The sequence below is a fragment of the Perca flavescens genome, chromosome 17 (assembly GCF_004354835.1).
Source record: "Perca flavescens isolate YP-PL-M2 chromosome 17, PFLA_1.0, whole genome shotgun sequence".
NCBI lineage: Eukaryota > Metazoa > Chordata > Actinopteri > Perciformes > Percidae > Perca > Perca flavescens.
Window position 1 is genome coordinate 4,455,382 of NC_041347.1, and position 24,309 is coordinate 4,479,690.

Consider the following 24,309-nt stretch of genomic DNA (forward strand, 5'->3'; position numbering starts at 1 on the left):
TGCTGTTTTTTGTTTGATACTTGAGAAGTTTTGCTTGGAATTAAAGTCACAAAACTAATCCCATACAGACCCAGGCACTAAGTTTTAGCTTAGTAAGCTTTGTTTTAATTGATAACATTATCAGAGAAGGCCAAAATCATCTGTTTGTCTGAAAATACCATTGGACCCCAGAGTACTCAGTATCGGCAAGTACCCAAATGTAAGTACTTGTACTTGATCTTAAAAAAGTGGTATCAGTGCATCCCTAGTAATAACAAGAACATTGTCTTGTTTTATAAATATAAAATATAGATATAAATATATTTATATCCACATACAAACTTATCAAGTTATCTTGATATGTTTGTATGTTGTAATAACATTAAAAATATCTTGTTATAGCTTTAAAAACATCTTGTTATTACAATAAACTTTTCACGTAATAACGTGATACTGATACGTTTTTCTTTTTCTGCAGTGGCAACACTACGCTTCCGTATGTTTTTTTTCCCCCACCATCTAAAAAAACAGGAGCTATATCTGCACACAAGTTTTTATTTTTTATTTCAGGAGACTTTGTATTTATGATCAAATATGAATTACATTATTACATTATAGCCCCCATCTCTTGCCTTTTGGCGAGAAATTGAAAATAAATGCTAAAAGGCTTGAAACTGCATCAAAGAGTGTGCAGGGTTTTGGCTGCTGTTGTATTAAAAGCTCAAATGTTCTACTTATCACGTTTGGCAGCCTTTTCTTACGCAAGACATTTGAATGGGTTCCAGCGCTGACTCATCTTTGCCAAAGCCTCATGGTTGGCTTCCAGTATCTTTCACTCATCAAGCCTGTAAAGTTTGTTTTTTTACAGTCGCTGACCTTTCTCTGCACTTATACTGTATCTATCAGTCTGAGGATGTTTTCTCAGCTTGCACGTGTGGAAAGGCAGTGAAATCCCTTTCAATCCCGATTTCAGCCCAAATAACATAGTTTCATAGGATCTGATACCAAGAGTTAGTGCACACTGTCGAGAATAACCTTTCAAAAACACAGTTATCTTGTGATAAAGTTCTTGACCAGTAAGGAGAGATGTCTGTGTATGAGTTTGTGTGTGTCAGTGTCAAAACTGAACCTTCTTCTGTGTGGATAATGGGAGAGAAAGGATGTGATTGTGTAGGTGTGTGGGTGAGTGGGTGGATGTCTTGTTACTAGAGAGATTATCTGTGTGAAGTGTGTTTCCCAGTGTTTCAGTGAGTGGGTTGCTTTTAAACTGCAAGTTATGCAAGGCAGTGTAAACACTTAACAAAATGTGCGTCAGGGCCGCTGTGTGTGTGTTAGGGGTGGAACGGTACACAGAAGTCACGGTTCGGTTCATACCTCGGTTCAGACATCACGGTTCGGTACAATGGAGGGAAAAGCAAAACAAAAATGCAGAAGGCAATTTTTTTTTATTGTTTATGTGTCAGGCTGTACCACCTAGTGTCATACAGTCTCTTCCCTGAGCTAGCTGCAACAGCCTGAAGTGTGTAAAGTAAGACTATAGCTGTCAGTCTTCCTAACATTGTAAACAATAAGTACCCCACATCATCTCCAGACTCCATCTGTAACTTGTAAACGAAATAAGACAATTACCGTATTTTCCGGATTATAAATCGCACTTTTTTTCCTACTTTGGCTGGTCCTGCGACTTATAGTCAGGTGCGACTTATATATCAAAATATATATAATTTAACATGTTTTTACATGTTAATTCATACTGAAAATATTACCGTCTACAGCCGCGAGAGGGCGTTCTAGTTGTCACAAGCCTAGAGGCTTGTGACAACTAGAACGCTCCTCCTAAAGACAACTGAGAAAGAAAAGAGATAACAAACTGCAGGTAGTAAAATATGCAGCCGAAAACGGTAATCGAGCAGCAGAAAGAGAGTTTGAAATGAGGGAGAAACTTATGAGGGACTGGCGAAAAGGTGACTCTTACTGCAATGAAGAAAAACAAAGAAAGCTAATTGGCTAATCGTGGGCTGAAAGCAAGACGGCCAGAGCTGGAGGAACGAGTCGGGAGGGGCTCGTTCACGGTGCAGTTACGTCTCCACGCCTTTTAATACATCCATGCTCCACGCCCTGGTAGCTAGTTGTTCTGTGTGCTATTGTATAGTTCAATAGCTGTTAATGTGTTACGTTAACATACCGGACACCTACCATATTCAGCGTATTGTTCTGTGTGCTATTGTGTAGTTGAATAACTCTTGTATTTATATTCTAAATAAATGCGACTTATAGTCTGGTGCGACTTATATATGTTTTTTTCCTCTTCATGACGCAGCTATAAAACTAAAATACAGCATCTCTTTTCTCTGCAAAGACAAACTGAATTACCTGATTAATGCAACAATCATGACATCTCCTGGGCATTTTTCACCCCAGAAAGCTGCTCCCTGCATGGCTAAAGCTAATATAGTTAGCCTGAAGAAACAAGGCGTCTGTCCCAACCAACGTTACGGTTCGGAGCCGCGACGCTGGAAACGTAACCCTAATCTACAACAGCAGTCTTATCTACCACTCTCTCGCCTGTACTACTGTAACTGACTGGGAAACCAAAGTTCTCCCAAACTTGCGTTCTTAAAGAGGCCGGCGGGTCCTCTAACGCTTGTGGGTCGCCACCACTCACCATACTCGTCCTTAGTGCTGCTATCTCTGACTCACTAAAACTCCATAAATAGGTGGAACTTGGCTAGATACGGCGCACCAATCAGAGTTTTAGAGCTAAGGCGGGGCTACAGTTTAGGTTTCCCTGAAGAACCCGCGTATCTAACAGTGGTTCTGCATTACATTAGTTCCGCATTACATTTATTAATTTTTATTAAAATTTTTATTTATTTTTATATCGTGTATTCTCCATGTAAATTCATGAACCAAACTGTGACGCCCGTACCGTTTTGGTTCAGTACGAATACATGAACCGTTCCACCCCTAGTGTGTGTGTGTGTGTGTGTGTGTGTGTGTGTGTGTGTGTGTGTGTGTGTGTGTGTGTGTGTTAGGGCTGCTCCCTCTTAGTCGATTAGTCGACTAATCGGTCGTTTTGGTCTTTGTCAACTTAGATTTCTTTAGTCGATTAGTCATGTTTTATGCTTTTTTCATGCTCAATGACTTATTTCCAAGAAACATACGAGCACATCTCTGGTAAACACAAGATTTAAAGTGGTGCTTTTTCATGACTCTTTGCAGAGAAACTCAGATTTAAACTCCTGTGTTCCCCCCAAAAAATGACACTCCTATTCTCACAAACATTACACTCCCTAGTAATTTGACTCAGAGGTCCTGGCTGTACTGGATGAAAATACAAAGAAAATACTGCCCAAGTCTTTACCAACACAATCAAGCGGTCCAAGCCGCAATCCCCATTTCAAGTGCGCATCATAACAATCAATGTTCTGCTCTCAGACTGTATATTCCAAATAATGATTGCTGCAATACAATGATGACATACTTCACTTTCAACACCATCTTTTCTATGACTAATCACAATACAAATCCATAAATTAGTAATTGGCCTACTGCGTAACAATAATGTGGGAGTTTGAAGTGGACATATTATGCTTTTCCGTATTTTCTGTCATATCTACAATGTTATAATGTTGAATTTTCATCTTAAACGTGGCCAAAACAAAAAATGAGGTAAACGTATTTTAGAGAAATCCCCGTGAGCTAAAACGTTCAGAATTCCAACTGTTCTGAACGCTCTGGTTTCAACAGTTTTTTCTATTCTCGGCTAAGTGTTACGCAACTCTAAGCTGGCCTTCTACGATTGGTTATCTGAAGTGTTTTTTTTAAGCTACTGCGGTGTTAACATTGTTGCATGTAGTTACATGCTAACAGCAGTAAAAGATGTCATCTTGGCTGCCAGTGTTTTTAAATTCTCCCCAATTCCGAGTCACATTACTGCTGAAACGTGATTGGGTAGTGTTTGGTTCAGAAGCCTTTATCTGTGATTATTGACGGTAGAAAGTGGTGCTTCGTTCCATTGTCATGTAAGGCGACATAGCTGTCCCCAACTTCCGGTCACTTTTCTGCTGGGACATGTCCGGTTGTGTAATATTTGAAAAATAAAGTCTTTATTGGCGATTTTTCACGGTACAAAGTCCTGCTATATACTCCGTTGCAGTAGCTCTAGCTGCTACTAGTGAAACAAAACTGGAGTGCACCGGAAATTCCAGGAAACACGCTGGCCAATCAGAGCACACTGGGCTTTTTCGGGAGGGGGGATTAAAAAGACAGGCGCTCCTGAAGAGTGTCACATACAGGTGCAGCAGCCATGGACAGTATTTTTTTTTTTTAACATAAAAGCATGTAAACATGTTCTAGTACAAACACAAAATGCAAGTTTTATCCTGAAAATGCTATATAATAGTTCTCCTTTAAGATGTTTGGTGTGTAAGTGGTAGTAGCCCATCCAAAGTTACACAATGGAACAATACTGGCAACAAGTGGTGATAAACTAACTTTTACTTTTCCAATCAGAGCCAGCTTCATGGGCCAAGTATGTGTAATTCCGACATGTTTCGTACCATCTTATCTACCAATCTTTGCATTCTTCTTCGCCGAAATCGAAACTGTCTGTGTCATCAAAAATGTCAAAAGGGGATGCCTGGGTAGCTCACCTGGTAGAGCGTGCGCCCCATGTACAGAGGCTGCGGCCTGCGGCCCCTTTGCATGTCATTCCCCCTCTCTCTCTCTCCCCTTTCCTTGTCCTATCAGATAAAGGTCTAAAATGCCAAAAAAATAAATATCAAAAGGATCTAGTCTGTCATGGACAATGTGCTCATGGCATAAATGGTGAAAGACAATTTTTGTCCAGCCTTTCATTAGTTTCTCCCATCTTTTTAATCGTTCCGCCATGGCAACGTTGTACTCCATATATAGGCCTCCTCACCACACTGTTCAAACTAAGCTATGTTTGAACTGACACATGGCTGGATTTCTGCTTAGCGTTAAACAAGATCTACATAAGCCTATTGCACAGAGGAGATATTAACGTAGGAAAGTGAGGTGTATATATCGATATTATATCGATATCGTGATTATGAGACTAGATATCGTCTATGATTCGTAATATGGCATAAGTGTTGTCTTTTCCTGATTTTAAAGGCTGCATTACAGAAAAGTGATGTTAATCTCTGAACTTTCCAGACTGTTCTAGCTGTTTGTTTATTTACCTTTATCCGCTTGGTCGTTATATCCACGTTACGTTAGACGATTATTTATCTTCAGTATCTCACAAAAGTGAGTACACCCCTCACATTTTAGTAAATATTTCATTACATCTTTTAATGGGACAACACTGAAGAAATTACACTTTGCTACAATGTAAAGTATTAAGTGTACAGCTTGTATAACAATGTAAATGTGCTGTCCCCTCAAAATAACTCAACACAGCCATAGAATCAATACCTAGAGATTGGCATGGTTTTATTTCAGTTAGCGTAATAGCTGGTTTGATTTGTATTAAGAGATGATTTTATGGAAAGTACCCCAGCCAATCTCTAGGTATGGTGAAGGCTATGTGATGATGTGGGGCTATTTTAATTCCAAAGGCCAAGGGAACTTTATCCGGATGCATAGTATCCTGGATCCATGAAATAACTGGCCTTTAAAAATAAAAATCTGCCTGCCTCTATGGGAATTTAACATAGGGGTGTCTATACTTAAGCCCCCTGTATTTTAAGTAAGAACATTTATTTATTTACGATATCATCCATCCATCCATCTTCGTCCGCTTATCCGGTGTCGTGTCGCGGGGGGAGCAGCTCCAGAAGGGGACCCCAAACTTCCCTTTCCCGAGCCACATTAACCAGCTCCGACTGGGGGATCCCGAGGCTTTCCCAGGCCAGGTTGGAGATATAAGTCTCCCAGGCTCCCTCCAGGATCCTTGCGAGAGTGAAGAGCTGGTCCGTTGTTCCACGACCAGGACGGAATCCGCATTGTTCCTCCTCAACCCGAGGTTCGACTATCGGCCGAACCCTCCTTTCCAGCACCTTGGAGTAGACTTTACCAGGGAGGCTGAGAAGTGTGATACCCCTGTAATTGACACACACCCTCTGGTCCCCCTTTTAAAAGGGGGGAACCACCCCAGTCTGCCACTCCTTTGGCACCGTCCCAGACTTCCACGCAATGTTGAAGAGGCGTGTCAACCAGGACAGCCCCTCCACACCCAGAGCCTTGAGCATTTCTGGACGGATCTCATCAATCCCCGGGGCTTTGCTACTGTGGAGTTGTTTGACTACATCAGTGACTTCCGCCTAGGAAATCGACGACAATCCCCCGTTATCCTCCAGCTCTGCCTCTAACATAGAGGGCGTATTAATCGGATTCAGGAGTTCCTCTAAGTGCTCCTTCCACCGCCCTATTACCTCCTCAGTCGAGGTCAACAGTGTCCCATCCTTACTGTACACAGCTTGGATGGTTCCCCGCTTCCCCCTCCTGAGGTGGCGAACAGTTTTCCAGAAGCACTTTGGTGCCGACCGAAAGTCCTTCTCCATGTCTTCTCCAAACTTCTCCCACACCCGCTGCTTTGCCTCTTTCACGGCAGAGGCTGCAGCCCTTCGGGCCCTTCGGTACCCTGCAACTGCCTCCGGAGTCCTCTGGGATAACATATCCCGGAAAGACTCCTTCTTCAGTCGGACGGCTTCCCTGACCACCGGTGTCCACCACGGTGTTCGTGGGTTACCGCCCCTTGAGGCACCTAAGACCCTAAGACCACAGCTCCTCGCCGCAGCTTCAGCAATGGAAACTTTGAACATTGTCCACTCGGGTTCAATGCCCCCAGCCTCCACAGGGATGCACGAAAAGCTCCGCCGGAGGTGTGAGTTGAAAGTCTGTCGGACAGGGGCCTCCTCCAGACGTTCCGAATTTACCCGCACTACACGTTTGGGCTTACCAGGTCTGTCCAGAGTCTTCCCCACCCCTGACCCAACTCACCACCAGATGGTGATCGGTTGACAGCTCTGCCCCTCTCTTCACCCGAGTGTCCAAAACATACGGCCTCAGATCAGATGAAACGATTATGAAATCGATCATTGACCTTGACCTAGGGGTGCTCTGGTACCAGGTACACTTATGAGCATCCCTATGTTCGAACATGGTGTTCGTTATAGACAATCCATGACTAGCACAGAAGTCCAACAACAAACAACCACTCTGGTTTAGATCAGGGAGGCCGTTCCTCTCAATCACGCCTCTCCAGGTGTCTCCATCATTGCCCACGTGCGTTGAAGTCCCCCAGCAGAACAATGGAGTCCCCCACTGGCGCCCCATGCAGGACTCCACTCAAGGTCTCCAAGAAGGCCAAATACTCCGAACTCCTGTTTGGTGCATATGCACAAACAACAGTCAGAGTTTTCCCCCCCACACTCGCAGGCGTAGGGAGGCGACCCTCTCGTCCACCGGGGTAAACTCCAACGTAACGGCGCTCAGCCGGGGGCTTGTGAGTATCCCCACACCCGCCCGGCGCCTCACACCCTGGGCAACTCCGGAGAAGAAAAGAGTCCAACCCCTATCCAGGAGTACGGTTCCAGAACCGAGACTGTGCGTTGAGGTAAGCCCCACCAGATCTAACCGGTAGCGCTCCACCTCCCGCACCAGTTCCGGCTCCTTCCCCCACAGAGAGGTGACGTTCCACGTCCCCAGAGCCAGCGTCTGCTGCCCGGGTCTGGTCCGTCGAGGCCCCTGACCTTCACTGCCACCCATGTGGCAGCGCACCCGACCCCAGCGGTTCCTCCCACAGGAGAATCAACTCAAAAAATTACAAAATGGAGCTTTAAGCTTTAACCTTTAAAGCTAAAGACATTGTTAACAATGTCTTTATATAAATATCTGCTGTTGTGATTTACGTCATAATCACTCAGCACAATCAATGATTCTCTTTCAACTTGCGGTTGTGATTTTTAAGCTATTAATCATTGTGCCCCGATGTATTAGGGGTGTCACGATTCTCCAAATCCTTGATTCTAAGGTCACGATTTGATTCTCGATTTTAAATTTTTTTTTAAAGCACAGGTTGCTATACCATTTTTAGACTAGACTTGTATGTAATATAATATCTGACCTTTGTTCGCAATGTGCCACATTACATTGTCAAATTTAAAACATTTATTAACAAGATAATGTAACAATAACATATCTTCAGTCAATTGGAAATTTGTCAATAAAGTAAAAAGAAAAAAAAAAAGTTTACCAACAATCTTGAGGCTCAGCACACGGAGTTTGGTGTTTAAAGCCCCCAACGTTGTCAGGCAGCGCTGCCTGGAAGGCACTAGGATTAGGCACAAGGGGGTAAACTTTGCTTCAGAACTCAAACCTCCTATGGCGCCATTTTGATGCTACAAAGCGATCACCTCCCGTTAGCATTCCATTGACTGCCATTCATTTTGACGTCACTTTGACAGCGAATAACTTTACATCTGAAGCGTTTAAAGACTCTATTTGTCCATTGTTTATTTCTAAAGAAACACGACAATGTATAAAAGCCTCCATTACCTTGTACCTCATGTTATGGCTCCGTAGCAGACGTTTTTGTAAAAATAGGCTAACGATTGTTTCATAACCAAGCAACTTACTGTTGCATAGTAGAGGAATTACCATATATTACAGGAGAAGCTCGCAGGCAGTTTCGACTTACATGAGCTGTTTAGGTTTAATTACTAATATTAACTAGCATTTTAGTTAGCAATAATTAGCCTGTGCCCATGTTATCTCCTTACAAATACGCTCTCCGTTTCTGCAAGTATCGGAATGATTGAGATTTCTCTTGGTACAGCTACCAGACTTACAACTTTAAGATAGGTTGCTCACGTCACATTTACGTTGTCTCTCTCAGTTGGAGGCTGCGCAGTAATGCTCAGCGCTCACCGGAAAAGTGCTTCTAATATCCTTCACTTGTCTCCGTCCAGAGCAATGGGATCTGTTGGTCCAGTTTATATACTGTCTATGATAAGGCAATGGTTATGGTTGAAGACAATGGTTGCAGCGTTGCATTGAAAGCCTAGTTGGGGGCTTAAAACCCCATCGAGCCAGCACAGCAGCTGAGCAGACAGATAGCAAACAGGACGACTCGGCAGTCCGCTAACTTTTTGCTCTCTCTGATATAACCAATATAAGCTTCTCTGTTTAGGCTACAAAACGTGCATTGTTGGGATAAAGCTATAAGCAGAAGGAATATCCGCTAGCTGCTAGGTTAATGTTCAATGTTAACACACAGAATATGGTACACGCACATAGAGTTTGCAAACTGTGGCTTTTTTAATTCACTGGAAATCCAAAATACTTCCACACTTTCACACACTTCAGTGAAAGAGGAGGAGGCTCAAGTTCTGTCGATGGGTCTCCTGCACCTGCAGTTGCCATGCTATCTTTTGACTGGCTCTAGCTAAGTTACAGGAGGTTGACTGACTCGCAGCACTTCAACACGTGTGTTTTTTTCCGCTTGACAAGCCGACCGGACATGACATGGGGGCGTGGCAGTATCGACGATTCCATTTTTTTTATTTTATCGTGACACCCTTACGATGTATGGTATCAAAGTTTTACAAAACACACACAAACACACACACACACACACACACACACACACACACACACACACACACAGTTTGCGAAATGATATGAACAATGCAATGTAAAAGCCAACTGGTAGACAGTTCTATCCAGGCACACACTCTACTCAATAGCAAGGCTACAAACTGAGGGAACAGTACACAAACTGAACAGCGTTTTTATTTTTTTAAGTTGCAGGAATATGAAAAAACACAACCATTTTGTTACAGTAATGCAAAATGTCTTGTTGACAGCAGTCTTTCTCTGGCACATCTTTGTTTCATCTCTCTGTTTCTTCTGTTTCTTCCTCTAATTGTCTCTCTTTTTGTTTTTGTTATTCTCTTTTTCTTTTTGTTTCTCAGTTTGTCCTTTTCTTTCTTCCTCACACCTCCTTCCTCTCTCGCTCTCTCTCACTCACTCTCTCGCTCTCTCTTTTCTCTCTCTCTCAGTTTTCTCTGGTTTTCTCTGAAGCGTTGCCAGCAGCCAGACTGTGATCTAGGATCTGTTTCTGCCACCCACACAGACGGCTCGACTTTTATATGCAAATCAATTGTTAAAAACAACTCATTATCACTTTAAGCAGTTTGGTGCAGATGGAGAAAGAAGAGGAGAGGGCGGGCTACAGTAACCCTGAGCTATATGTGTATGTGTTGGCATGAGAGTATTTGTTGGTTTGACATTTTTTCTTGAGCACTTATAGGAAAGAAAGCTTAGTGTCTGCATGTTTGTCATTGTAGTTACATCATCGTACTGCACTTTTTGGATGATTTGGATGACATTAAAAACTGGATATGGTCAGCGTTAATACTGTAATATGAGGGATGCAGTAAGATTTAAGTGGATTAAATCACAGATAGTAAAAATGGACGTAGCATCATTGACGTCCCCTTTTTTTGGACCACCACTTTGAAGCCTTAAGTTTGGCAATTTTGAAAGAAAAAAAAAGTTTGGCAATTTGGCCGTCGCCATCTTGGTTTTTCGAAACCCGCCATCGTCCCCAGCTCCACCCTCCTGCCAGTAAAACCACTGACATGTTAAAAAATGTGAGTAACAAATAAATAAGGTAAGTCATAAAGCCAGCAAACTGACTCTGAAATGTCAGTTACGTAGTATTCTATATTCACGACGTTCCACTTCTGGGATGTTTTGGTGCTCCCGGAAAATCCACCCGATGTCACTCTTTTCAGCCGGATGTCCGTTACCTTCAGATTCTTTTGTGTTGGAATTTTAAACTCCGGGGGATTTACTAGGACTATGGTTAACTTCTCCTCAGATCTCCGCAGGGTAAATCCAGACAGCTTGCTAGACTATCTGTCCAATTTGGGATTTCTGTTGCACAACTAAAACAACCTTTGAACGTACACATGTTCCACCAAAACAAGTTCCTTCCTGAGGCTATTTTGCAGTGACACCGTGACGATTGTGATTGGTTTAAAGAAATGCCAATAAACCAGAGCATTGTTTTCTCCTATCCCGGAAAGCTGCGTAGCCAGACCCTTTTCTCTGGCGCTGTAGAGAAAGGTCTGGCAATGCGAGACTAGTTACGCAGCAATGTCTAACATTCACTCACGTTAGCTTATGTTAGCCACCGTAAGCCTCTGCTCATACCAGACCAAGTGAGGTTGTAACAGCAAACACCTTGAGTGTATTGAACCAAGCAAAGGTGTGTTTAATTGCAAGTCAATTCAACTTCTCATTTGTGAGAGGAGAACTTTATATGTGTTCTTACAAAAGTTACAAAGTCTTTCCTTAATGGAACAAAAACATGTATATACTGACCAGTTAAAATTTTAAAAAGGCATTGTATCATTAATCAAACTCAAATGTACCCAGTTGCAGACATTTTAGCATTTCAATTATGAAATATATTATCTAATCTAATAAATATTATTATATTTGTATCCTCAAAACCAAATATATGGCATTCAAAAAGCCTTATGCAGACATGAACTGCTGCAAAAGAATTTGGATTTGTTTGTGAGACCAGTGAAGTGAAAGGTAGAGTAGAGAACAGTGTTGTTTTTTTGATGCCCAGCTTGCAATACATGTTCCCATGTCTGTTGCCCATGCAGCATGAGCTCATTGTTCCGCCATGAGTGAATTACTTGGTGTTTGTGTGTATCAGTATAAGGCCCACACATTACTTCAGTGTTATTGGAATCCACAAGACATCACAATGCATCTTGCAAACCCTCTGTGACGAGCCCAGTGATTGGCCTAAATATGTCACAAGAGAGCTAGCACAGTCACCCTGGAGGAAGACTTTGCTGATTTCCAACCTTATTTGCCTATGTTAGTCATAAGGATGTCCTGTCTGCTGTGTCCCCAGTGCTCGCCAATGTTCTGTGTTTCTACAGCCAGCCATGGCAGCCTACTTAACTTCTGCTATGCACTGACACTGAGAAAAGCCTTGCAGAGCTGCTAGCATGGCTATATACTCATTTACAAAACTCTGAACAAAAGTTCAGTGGAATTTGTTCTTGTATAGTTTCTATTTTTACTTCTATTCCTGTTTCTAGTTGTATACTGTATACCTCTTCTTCTTCATTATTTTTTTGTCTGTTATTTCTGTCTTTGTGCTGCTGCAACACCTGAATTTCCTTCTGGGCATCACTAAAGGCTTATCTTATCTCATCTTATTTACTTTGTCTCTGTGCGCAAATCCACTGACGGAGGTGATTTAAAAAAGATATCCAAAACTTAGTTGAGATTAATGCTGGTGTACAGATCTAGCAGTCTCCATAATTCTGTACTATATTATACTTATAATAGGGGTGGGACAAAATAGCGATATGGCACGATAATCAATATGATGGCGCCAAATATCGATGTTTTAATTATTAAAATAAGGCGCTCTGAATAGATTTCCCTGCTCCCAGGGTCCCTACTTCATAGCTCCTGGAGGTGGCGCTCAACACATGATTGAGGGAAACTTATTACTTACTACAGTATTGCAGAATTACGGTTTTGTGATATTATCAGTATCGTGGGCCATGTATCGTAAGGTACACTGTGATTCCCACCACTAACGTATACCATCTATTTTTTTTAATCTATTTGTAAAACACACATGCAGATAAAGAAAAGTACCATAGAGCTTGCAACTGCTACGAAAAAGTTAAATAGGGCCTTCTATAATGGATGCAACCATGTCACAAAACGGAGCTCCAGGTCATTCAGTTGATATTCTTTAAGAACACTGTGGAATTATATTACGGTTTAAACAGCTAAAACCATCCCTCAGCCTCCGTAATTCTTGTTTTAGTAGTTTCTGTGTAACTATTTCACTTCAGCGAGTGCCCTCTGCAAGAGAACAAATGAAGCTGTTGGAGGTCTACCCAGCGGACAGTTTTCAGTTAAGATGTTAACCATCTTTCTGTCTCACTATCAGCAGATAGCCAGACACTTCTATCTCCTCAGTCCTAATATCTATTCAACCTCTGTTCATCCTCTTTCACCCGGCTTGCACTACTCTTCTTGTTATCTATCCGCTCTTTATCATTCTGCCCCCACTGCTTCTGTATTCCTTTCACTCTTCCCTCCTACCCTCCAGCCCCTTTTCTCTTTATCTTCATCTTCAGCCCATCTTTGCCTGTTTAGTGCTGTGTCGACATCTCCGCCAGCATCAAAGTCGTAAGAGGACGTTTTAAGAAAGAGAGGTGGGGTGGGGGGCGGCTAAAAGACATCAACAGAATACGTACGGGGCAAAGAATCTCTTCTGCGCTGCTTTCACCACCACAGGCAACACATGCAAGCAGTCGTTTGATGCCTTAATGGTCGAGTAGGGAGGGAGAAGGATGGAAATGGAGCAAGATGAAAAATGGCGAAAAACATTCTTCTGTTCAGAAAAGACTCAGGCAGTGTTAGTTTCCACCCCGAGGTGGTGTAGAGAGCAAAGTAATAGGAGAGGAAGGCAGTTAGGAAAGAAAGGAGGTGGGTCAATGTTAATGATGTAACCTCTTTCATTTTTCTCTGGCTGTTTCTAACAGTTAGATGCTAAGGAGTGCTTGGTGTTTTTTTTATCAGCAGTCCAAAATGGGACTCCTGTACAGCAGAGATGCTTACAAGTCTCTGAGCTAGAGTCCAAGTCTGAAGTCTCTTGTAGTTATAGTGAGTGTTGTATTACCTAATGTGTTCCATTCAGGCTGCTTAAAACACTGCATAGCTATAAATAATAACAGCTAGCGGATGACAGTCAGAGTTTACCTCCCTAGGTTGTGGCTAAAGCAAGAAGCAAACTAAGATGGCCATTGCTGAGTTAAACATTTTTGCTAACCTATCAGTGTGCGTTTTCAGGTGCCTAATACAATTTGATCTGGTCGAGCCAGAATCCTTCTCTGATACAACATATTTAGCATTAAGCAATTCCTTTGTTTGGGCCTTGTTGTCTGATGTTTTTAAAGCCAACGCTTCTGATGAAGGTTGCGGTCAAACATGTTTGTTGTGCTCTCTAACTTGTGGCCGCGCGCAGCAGTTACAGATTCGGTAAGTTGGTTAAAGGAACAAGGCGACTTATTGGGAATTAAGCTTATTCACCGTAAACCCCAGAGTAAGACAAGTCGATACTTACCCTTCTCATCTCCGTGCGTGCTGTAACGCTGCCTGACGGTTCCAGCATTAGCTTAGCCCAGCACAGATCCTGCAGGTAACTGGTTCCAACTAGCCTACTGCTCCAAATTGTGACAAAAGTGACAAAATAACGCCAACATATTCCTATTTAAATGTTGTGATTTGTATAGTCACAGCGTGTACAAAAAACAACGTAACATGAGACACAGCCATCTTCTAACAGTAAACAAACCGGTGAATAAGCTAAATTCCCAATAAGTCGGCGTGTTCCTTTAAAGGTTACACAGGCAGGGGAATAACAATCCGCTCATCAGACTCATCAGCTCAGTTTCCTAAAAATAAAGATTGTTCATGAGTCCCGCATCTTGACAACACACACAGTGATTCAGACTTGATTTGAGACTCATCCTCAAAAGACTTCAGACTCAACCTCGAGATGCGGGACTCATGAACAATATATCATATCATATATGTCTCCTCTAAAACACCACGGACAATGACAAATGTCCATGTATTAACTTAATACTACCATTAAGTCCAAACATATGAACAAATAATCCAATCCTATGTGGATACTACTTCATTAGTAGTATTACAATCACACACAAAAAAGATATTGGATGTGTGGGCGTGTGTGTGTGTACGGCCATTACACACACACTGCTACATTTGTTTTTGTCAGAAGCTTAAAAATGAGGCAAAGGGAATGCTAATCTGCAACTGGACTGTATGAGAGAAATGGGGACTCGAGTTTGAGACTCGGACTGGAGTGACACTTAAGTCACACTGTAATGGGAAAAAACGTAAGTGTCACTTAATGGTAGTATTAAGTTAATACATGGACATTTGTCATTGTCCGTGGTGTTTTAGAGGAGACGTATATGATACTCGGGTGTGTTTTGGTAAACTGACTGGATGCTCTCATTTCACTTCCCTTCTGGCTGTCTGGACGGCCCGCAGCTCGCGTGAAAATAGACATGGCCTGTGGAATATCAAGCATTAACTTGAATGGCCGCAATTGCTCGCGGGGCACCTCCGGAACACAGCGCAGACGCGTGTGGTGGAAAATACCAGTAAAACAACATTCATGCTGTCAAACTGCTAATTATTTTGACTAGTTTTAAACTATTATTTACCAATTTGCAATTCATTTTCACCCTTGAACATTCAACACATGCTCAGAAAACAGGTCCTTATGATATTGTACGAAAATGTTTGCACACCAAAACTTATTATATCCTGCGAAATTAGGAGACCGCCGGCTGGTCACGAACTCCATGACGCCGAGCAGCAGTTGCTAGTTGTTTTAAGCCACTACAGAGCTTTGTGACGCAGGCTACAGACCTCCGGCGTATCAGTGGTAGTTGGTAGTTCAGTTACCCAAAAATAGGTGACTTGGAGTTGGGTACAAAGCACCGCGAGCTGACGGTCGTTTCGGCGGACATTACAGTAAAATTTTGCCGCGACGAAATTTAAGATTAGGCACCAAAACGACTAGTTAAGATTAGGGAAAAAGATTGTGGTTTGGATTAAAACCCTACTAAAGGACTCCATACTCCGCTCTCTGGCTTGAATGTCCTGTATGTTAACGCCAACCCATCTAGCCTGACCTCCTCCCTACGGGGCCGGCCGCGTACTTATACAGCGGAAGTCAATGTAGTGAATACAGCAAAAAAAAACTGGAATGCTTACGAATTACAGTGCTTAACTTTTCGTAGCTTTTTGAACGAAGTTCATGAGAACAGGCTCGAACATTTTTGACTCAAAGTAACTATAGCCAGCTAACATAATGTTAGCTTGTTTCACAATTAATTGGGTGTATTTTGTCAAATTATTTGAATTGGCAGGCTAATAATAAGCAAAAGGCAAACGCTAGGTTAATAACAGACGTGCAATAATATCTGAATTATACGATCACAATGTCAAAATAATCCCCAAAAAACTAACTACATTTGACCGAATTTAATTTAACACTACCCATTGTCAGAATGCTGACTTCATTAACTTCATTAGCCATGTGTTGAAATTGGTGAAGATTGTTTGTTAATTTGCTTGTGTTTTGTGTATTTGCATGTTTTCTTAATTTGCATTTGTTGAGCTCTCAGGGCCTTGGTATTTAAGAAACAACAGTGAACAAAAGCAAATTAAGTCACCAAAATACAAAAATCAAAACCTATTCAAGGCAACGCGTAGAAAATTGTTTGTTAACCATCTATGGGACTGATCTATTGGAGACGTGTAGTTCGATTTATGTATACTTTGTTTTTTAAAGGAATCTCTGAAGCGCTGAAGTAAAGCTACAGTTTATTTTTTGTAGCTCTTGTCATCTGTTTTATGAGTATTTAGGTAATCAGACTTGTTTGGAAATTTTAATTTTTCAGTTTTCCATCAGTGTGTGGATTTTGTTTTGTCATGAAAGTATAATTTAAAATGTTTAGGACAGTGACAGTTATTTTTACAGAATTTCCCCCCAAACTGTTAGATACTGTTGTATTTCCTTACACTTTTCACCCCCATAGTAGACTGCAAAATGATATAAATGTTTATCTTTTTTATGACCTGATTACGTTTACAACTTTTTGGACTAATCAATCTGTTCAGCTGTTGTGGGAATAGGCAGTAAGCGGAGACAAGACACAAATCTTGAGGGAGGTAGTTGAAGCTGTGGTGCAGAAAGGTAGCGACGAGCCAGATGGCAAAGAATAAACAAGGAAGTGATAAAGACAGGGCCAGGACCGCATCAGAACTGTTTAGCTCAATCTGTTAACTGACATGTCTCGTTACAGACGGGACAGATTTTAGTTCTGTGGTGAAGCAGCTGATGGGATTTTTGTTGGATTGGATCGGTATGTATTTTGAAGACTGATTGGAAATGGCAGTAATTATTGTACAATAGTGTGGTCATTTTTTTATGATGGCCTGCTTCCATGATAGATTTTGTGTGCACCAAGCTGTAGAAGGCATAAGCCAGGCTTTTCATCATTAAAATACATCAACACGTACTTGGCTTATAAGTAATATGCTATGTATGCAAATGTGGTATTGGTAATTATGTTTTATTGACTTTTTCCTTTCTTTATCTGCCGCTTATCTCCAACTATTCCTCTCCATCTCTCTGTTTCTCAGTCCATCTGGTACTGTGAAAATCTCTGTCAGTGGAGAAATTCATATGGTGCTTGGCTGTCTTACAAGGGAAACGTCTGTGCACTTTAACGCAATGGCAGACATACTTTTAAAGCTGCAGTAAATAGAAATGTTTATTGACTTATCCAGTGATGTGTTCACCAAAGACAAACAGGCTTGTAACAATTATTACATACTTGTTTAATTGCAATTTTTCTTCAACTTAATCACCATTTTTTTTGTTTGATCACAATTAATTGCTAACCTTAGCTAAGGGAATGACTGTTGATAGTAATTGTCAATTTTATGTTAATTTAAGCAAACAATATTTGTGTTGTTTTAATGATAATAAAGAGGCGTGGTTAACTTCATGGCTGTTTACCTGTGTTATTACATTATCCGGGTCACATGACAGTGATTTAACTAAAATAAGTATCCTGGGTTTCAATAAATATTTAAATTTGACCAAAAGAGACAATTATATTGTTAATCTCAATTATTTTTGAGACAATTAATTGTATGGTAAATTTTGGAATTGTTACAGCTCTATGACCAACACAATATTAGATTGATTAAACATAAACTGTTCTTTCCTATAGGCTAGGCCTGTGAGCTATGATAAAATCTAGGTGATGTATGAATTTATATGAATGACATATTATTTATTTATAAACTACTTCAATCACAGTGACGGATTTGTTGAATGTCCAGCCAGGTTGGTGTTGCTACTTGTAGCACGTTACTGTATTTGTTTGTGTTTTCTCTATTTGCATATGTGTTGAAATTGGCGAGGTTGTTTGTTTGTTAATTTGCTTGTGTTTTGTCTATTTGCATGTTTTCTTAATTTGCAGTGTGTTGAGCTTTCAGGGCCACGGTACTCCCCATAGACAACAATGAATTAACAGTGGAGAAATGCCTATGGTGCTTGGCTGTCTTACATCTGATACAAGGGAAACGTCTGTGCACTTGAACGGAATGGCAGATATACTTTTAAAGTTGCAGTAAAAAGAAATGTTAATGAACTGATCCAATGATATGAAAGTGATCTCTAGTAGTGACAAACGTTTTTGCCGAGAGTTAGGGAGTCCATTTAACACAACGTATTAACTAGTGAGTTTTAGACGTCCCTTACGTTCTAAAACCAAGCAACTTAGTCTCGCATTGCCAGACCTTCCTCCACAGCGATGCAGAGCAGGGTCTGGCTAGTCCACACAGCATTCCGGGATGGGAGAAAAACGTACTCTTGTTTATTGGCATTTCTTTAAACCAATCACAATCGTCTTGGGCAGTGCTAAGCGCTGGACATAGCAATGGTGCCGCTGCAAAATAGCCTCGGTAAGGAACTTGTTTTGGTGTACGTTCAAAAGTTGTTTAAGTCGTGCAACAGAAAACTCAGATTGTCTAGCTAGCTGTCTGGATTTACCCTGCAGAGATCTGAGGAGCAGTTAACCATAGTCTATAGGGATCAACCAATACTGATTAGTAGTCAATGAAACAGATAACCAATATTTGGAACCGATATGCAGTGACAATGAAAATCTTTAAATCAAAATTAAGATTTTGGAATGTTACAAACTCCAACACAAAACTTATTTTTAAATGCTTTAAGCAATTATGTAATGAATTAGAAACTTTCAACATAATACACAGTAAAAGATAGTCAGATAGTGTTGTTGGCGGGACATTAAGTCAGACTCAGTGGTGAGTGAAACCGAAGCAGAAGGACAGACACAGAGCTGTAGCGGAGCCAAAGTCAGGCAAATAAAAGGCAGATACAGATAATCTGCAAACTGCTCAAAAATGGGCAAATAATCCGTCTATCCCTACCATAGTCCTCATAAATTGACCAGAGTTTAAAATTCCAACAAAAAGAAAGTGGAAGGTAACGGACATGCGGCCGAAAACAAGGACATCCGGCGGAATTTCTGGCGTCACCGGAGCAATCTCTAGATTGATAAATAGACTACTGGCGACTTGACCAGCTGAGACGCAGCAACGCCATCAGCCGGCTTGGGTCGAGCTAAGACGGGCCGGTTCAGACCCCTGCAACAGTTTCATCTTTTCGCGACTCTTTAGGCTTAATAAGTTATACCACCATATCACCATATCAACCTAAAAAGTGAAAATATGTTGTGTTCACAGCTTGTATTTGCTGCCTGCAAGTTACAATAGAGTTATTGCAGGTTTAAGTGTTTCTCTATGACATTAACTCTTCAGCGTCGGCTAACTGTGATCACATTTGACAGAGCCTTGGCTTTTTGTGTTGTTGTTGCACCATTCTGTTCTGTGATCACGTTTTCTACTCTTCAATACAATTTGATGAGCAGAGAAATAAAAAAATGGCTTGAAAACAACCAGCTACTGTTGGCCGACTGCAGAGTTCAATTCAAGCCTACTCTCAGTCTGTCTCACAGGTCAACGGCAGGTTAATAGAAGTCATCCCTACACTCTATAGTGTGTGTGTGTGTGTGTGTGTGTGTGTGTGTGTGTGTGTGTGTGAGAAACTCTTTTGACACCATTCTTTCTGTGCAGCTGGGAGGCTTAATATAACCTTGGCTTGCAGCATCTACTGAAGCAAAGAGTACTCTGTGGTAGAGGAGAAAGTCCTCCTCCATTCCCTCTAATCCAGGGGTCTTTAATGTTTTTTAGGCCAAGGACCCCTAACTTGTAAGAGAGACGAGCACGGACCCCCTACTACTTAAAATGGAGTTGCATAATAAACGGGCCCTACAATATCGTGTATACACATTACAAAACTAAGCTATTAAAATAATAATTATTTACATTTTCATACAACCTCATGTTTAAATGTCAAACATACATGTAGCAGAGTGAGTCCTTAAGCTTAACTGTATCTGTGGATGGCTACTATAGTGGCTACCATACTTTGGGGCCAGTAAGCCTATCATCAATGTTATTGAGATTGTTGTTTTTTTACAAATAGGCAGATTTATCTTTGCTAATAATATGTTGGATTCACATTAATGAATGTTTTCAGACATATTAAAATTTTTGGGAAATAAAACGTTCAAAAAAGTATTAAACCCCCTAGGGGTCGTGGACTATGGCTGGGCAATATAATGATATTATATTGACATTGATATATGTGGCTAGATATTGTCTTAAATTTGGGATTTCTTAGTATGACACAAATGTTGTCTTTTCCTGTTTTTACATTGATACATTATACTGTAGTAAAGTGATGTAATTTTCTGAACTTACAAGACTGTTTTAGCAACACAGTCTCACTCCCTACTCGTCAAATGTATGACGCATGGTCAAGGACCCTGGCGTCAAGTTTCAACGAAATAGGGGTACCCTTGACGTTATTTTTTGACGAGGGGGTCCGTCAGATAGACATTCATGTTATTCCCTCACCGTCGGATATCGACGAAAAGAAAAAAAAACACGCCCCCGCCCCTTAACTCGAAATCTGTGACAGTTATTGGTATTTTTAGCCCAATAACCGCTGTTTTTAATCAACATTATTCACGAGATAGTATCATGGTTTATATGTATTTCTTTTTATGTTATTATTTCGGTATATTTCGCCAGGGAAGCTGGATTGCTTTTTTTTGTTGATTTATATTTTTTAAACTATAATGCTACATCTATCAACATTTATTTAGATGTTATCATGGTATTCATTTCTTTACTTTAATAATATTATTTCGGTCTTATTACCGGTGAAATATTACAGTATAGGCTAATACAGAACATTACGATATGATCCGAGCAGGAAGCATTCAAAGCCGATAGGCCTATCCCCCAATGCAATGCGGCCATTCATTTCAAAGAATCGGGCAGCGATCAGCTGGTCTTTAACGCCAGGATCGCTTCAATATACATATATACAGTCAGTGGTTGTGTCACCAGCAACAACACGTTGCTCAGTTTTATTCCAGTAAATTATGAACCATAATAACGTTTAAACGAATCTGCGAAAAACTCCGGAAGTGACGTAGTAGGCCTACGTCCCGCTCGGCGGATACGAAGATAAAAATATATAGGCCTAACATTTGTAATATTAATGTTTTTTTCTAATGTTGTTTTTGAGGAGTTAAACAATAAAGATTGTTATAATATTAAAATACAGTTTCATGTATTTGTCTACGTTTAAACGAATCCGCGGAAGTGACGTGGAAATTCCACATCTCGTCTGTGAAAGAATGTTCCACGTTGTACGTGAGAATTTACACAATAAAATACTAATAATGAAAAAATTGTGTTTTATATTTAGCACTTTTATTTGCCTTATATATACTATATAAAAAACCTACAGTTGAGTGTTTAGAAATACAGCCTAATGGCTTGTTTGACTAATTTGCATTTGTTTTGAATTGTATTGTTGTGAAAAACAATATACAAAGAGAAGCATTTTTTTTATTTTATTTTCCATACATAGTTATTTAAAAACGCAATTTTCTAATTTTGCAGTTGATGAATATTAATAGCAAAGACTAAAGGGGAAAAACATAAGTATATTTATGTGTGGGACTTAGTTTGATTTAAAATCACACTGCATTATTAGTTGTTTTAAATAAATTACTTTTTTGAAATATCAATTTATGGTAGGCCTAACATATTCATTATTATATTCAGAAGATGATCCTCATATCAATCACCGTGGTTACAGCTTGTAGCCATCCTAACCTTTGTAGCCTTTACTGAGACTACCTTTTCAAAATTAAGAAGGGACTAGTTTTAAGAAGCATTTTCAGGAAATTAAAAGGATAAGCAGATTGTTACCGAGGTTTTTGTTCACTGAGTAAGATGTATATAGCTTTGTTTGGGTATGTATACATATACAACATTTGTATGGCATTTTTGGCACACTTCTACCTCAGCACTACTGCACAAAGACAAAACTCACACATCTCATTCAACCATTTCACAAGCTGAGAAAAGGGTCATGACATGGGTCAGAGCAGTGGTTCCCAACCTTTTTTTTCCTTGGTGCCCCCCTACTCATGTCTAAGAAAAGCTGACCCCCCCACACACACACACACCTTTGAAACTGAAGTTGAGGTAACTCTCGAGATAGAGCTGGGTCAGAGGATATCAGAGGTCATAAATGATGAACCAATCCATCGGCTCTGCTCCTATAGGCCCAATGGTGTTCATATGGACAACATGCACCTTTGGCTGGAAGGCCCGTGTTGAAAGTGTGTGTTATCATTTAGAGCAGACACCCACGGTGAATCAGATGGTTTATGTTATACAAGGCTGCATTACAGAGAATTTTATTATGACTCTCATGAAGGTTGTGTAAGGAATAGAAACCAGTCTCTCCAGGCAAGCACACAGAATATGGTCTGCTCTATCTTTATTCTCCATGCCAAGTATGAGCTCTTATCCTCTGGCAGAAGATATGGGTAAACTTAACATTTCTAAACTATAAAAACGTTGATGATGATATAGGCCTAATTTGGACCTACCTCAATTAAAACTTTAAATAATGTTGCTTGAGATTGAGGGTGTGCAATAGCTTCATGATATGAAGCATGGTTGTGTTGCTCTTGTCACTGTTTGTGAAAGATGAGCAATAGATTGTTGCTGTGTGATGTGCTTCAGTCTAGCCTATATCACTTTGTTCATGTTGTTTTTATTTTAAGTATGTCAGCTGTATGATAAAACAATATGTCAAGTCTTATTTGTGAAGCATTTGAACTCAAGGCAAATATACCTCTGGGGACAATAAAGTAGGCTATCTCCTGCTAAGTGGTCTCCATGATGTGTAAAAATTAAAACGTTGTCGTAGGACTATAGCAAACACATTGTTGGAAAGGTCTCAACCTGGAGAGTAACATATGTCAGTCTGAAGAGGATACATTACTCCTGCTTTGAAATATTGACCTCTGAACCTTGAACCCAGTACATGTATGAAGGCCTGTCATTTAGCAACAGAAGGTTCTACACACATAAAACCAGCTGTTATAGAAAGCTCTGGACCTCAGCTGTCATGTAGATATGGTCACCAAATTACCTACTGTAAGCACTGTCAAATATGGTAATAAGCTATTTTCACCTATTTAACGATTCGATTTTTAAAATCTGATGACACCAGTGTGTTCTCCATCCCAAAAAACCCCAGGGTGTATCCAAAATTATACACTGCCAACTTCTACTTATGAGAAATATACCAATATACCAATATACTTTAAAACTACAACTCCCATAAGAAACGCCACAGAAGCTGTTACAAAGCTTGAGCACTTGTAGTTTTTCCGGGGTGGGTGGGGGGACTCGTTCGGCTCCTCTTTCTGCTGTCTGCCGTGAAATGGCTTGATTCCACTTCAGATTGAGGCCGCCCGCCGGCCGGCCGAGAACACAATATATGAGACAAATACATGAAACTGTATTTTATTATTATAACTATCTTTATTGTTTAACTCCTCAAATACAACGTTAGAAAAAAACATCAATATTACGAATATTATATATTTTTATCTTCGTATCCGCTGAGCGGGAAGTAATACGTCACTTCCGGAGTTTTCCGCGGATTCGTTTAAACGTTATTATGGTTCATAACTTACTGGAACAAAACTGAGCAACATGTTGTTGCTGGTGACACAACCACTGACTGTATATATGTATATTGAAGCGATCCTGGCGTTAAAGACCAGCTGATCGCTGCCCGATTCTTTGAAATGAATAGCCGCATTGCATTGGGGGATAAGGCTTTGAATGCTTCCTGCTCGGATCATATCGTAATGTTCTATATTACAGCATATAATGTAATATTTCACCGGTAATAAGACCGAAATAATATTATTAAAGTAAAGAAATGAATACAATGATAACATCTAAATAAATGTTGATAGATGTAGCATTATAGTTTAAAAAATATAAATCAACAAAAAAGCAATCCAGCTTCCCTGGCCGAAATATACCGAAATAATAACATAAAAAGAAATACATACAAACCATGATACTATCTCGTGAATATTGTTGATTAAAACAGCGGTTATTGGGCTAAAAATACCAATAACTGTCACAGATTTCGAGTTAAGGGGCGGGGGGCGTGTTTTTTTCTTTCGTCGGTATCCGACG

General features: G+C 40.5%; 1 protein-coding gene across 4 annotated transcripts in view; it reads left to right on the forward strand.

Annotated features, from left to right (window-relative positions):
* Positions 1-24,309, forward strand: part of LOC114572628 (stromal membrane-associated protein 1) — a 266,403-nt gene that overhangs the window by 74,993 nt on the left and 167,101 nt on the right. The gene's annotated exons all lie outside the window — the stretch shown is intronic.